The following is a 1033-nucleotide window of genomic DNA, read 5'->3' on the forward strand; positions in this document are numbered from 1 at the left end:
TCCAAGACTATCACTCTACTGCTGAGCCGCCTTATCAGCCTGAGCTCCTGCTTACTATCAGGTGCTGGCAGCCTGTGTTGCCCAATTCCCAGCCTAGAGTATATGGGTGGGGTTTTGGTGGGGTTTGGGCTTCTCTTGTCCTGATCCTCCAGGTCTTTTGTTGTCACAGGTGTGCTTCCTGGGGAGTGCTCTTCCCTGTTTTTCTCCCCTCTGTTGAGGCGTATGCTCAGCTTTTGACTTCAGTTGGGAGGAATTGGTTGTGTTGTTCAGGCACCGGATCCCCAGGCCTGGTTCCGGGCCCCCGCCTGGAGCGCGTTCGTTAGGCTTGTGCTGATGTGTATACCATCTAGTTTATGCAGCCTGGAGGACACAGTTAAATATCTTCTATTGTTGGTAGTCTTGACCCAGGGGCGCTGTTCTTGGCTTGGGCATTTAAGCTCCCTTCCGGGGGTGCTCTTGCTCTAGCCTGGCCAGTGGAGTGTGCTCCACGGGCTGGTGGAGCTCTCGAACAGTTCCTGGTTTTAGTGGGTCCTGTGGTCCGGGTGTTGGGGTAGGGAGTCTAGGTCAGGGTCTGGGGATTCCCTCCAGCTCTGGTCTCCCTTGAGGGATACACTGTCCCCTGTGGGGTACTCACCCTGGAGCTAGTTGTTTCTGTGTGGTGTAGGTGGTCAGTTGTTGTTGCAATCCGAGTTCAGTTGGGGTGGTTGCGGGCTGGGTTGGGCGGTGGTGGCTCTGTGTGATTCTTTTCTGTCTCTGCCTCTATCGAAGCTGTCGGGTCCACAGTGTCCACGCTCAGGCGGCTTTTGCGCGGGTGATCTGCAGGCAGTCCCCTGTGTCTCTGGGATGCCGGGTTGTAGAGATCCGGTGGGTCTGACGCTGGTGCCTCAGGCGGCTTCTGCACGGGTGATCTGCAGGCAGCCCCCTGTGCCTCTGGGATCCAGGTGGCCCGCTGGGTCCTTGCCATTGTGATCGGGCGGGTCTGGTGCCTCAGGCGGCTTCTGCGCGGGTGGTCTGCAGACAGCTCCCTTTGTCG

The sequence above is a fragment of the Dipodomys ordii genome, unplaced genomic scaffold (genome assembly GCF_000151885.1).
Source record: "Dipodomys ordii isolate 6190 unplaced genomic scaffold, Dord_2.0 Scaffold32, whole genome shotgun sequence".
Lineage (NCBI taxonomy): Eukaryota > Metazoa > Chordata > Mammalia > Rodentia > Heteromyidae > Dipodomys > Dipodomys ordii.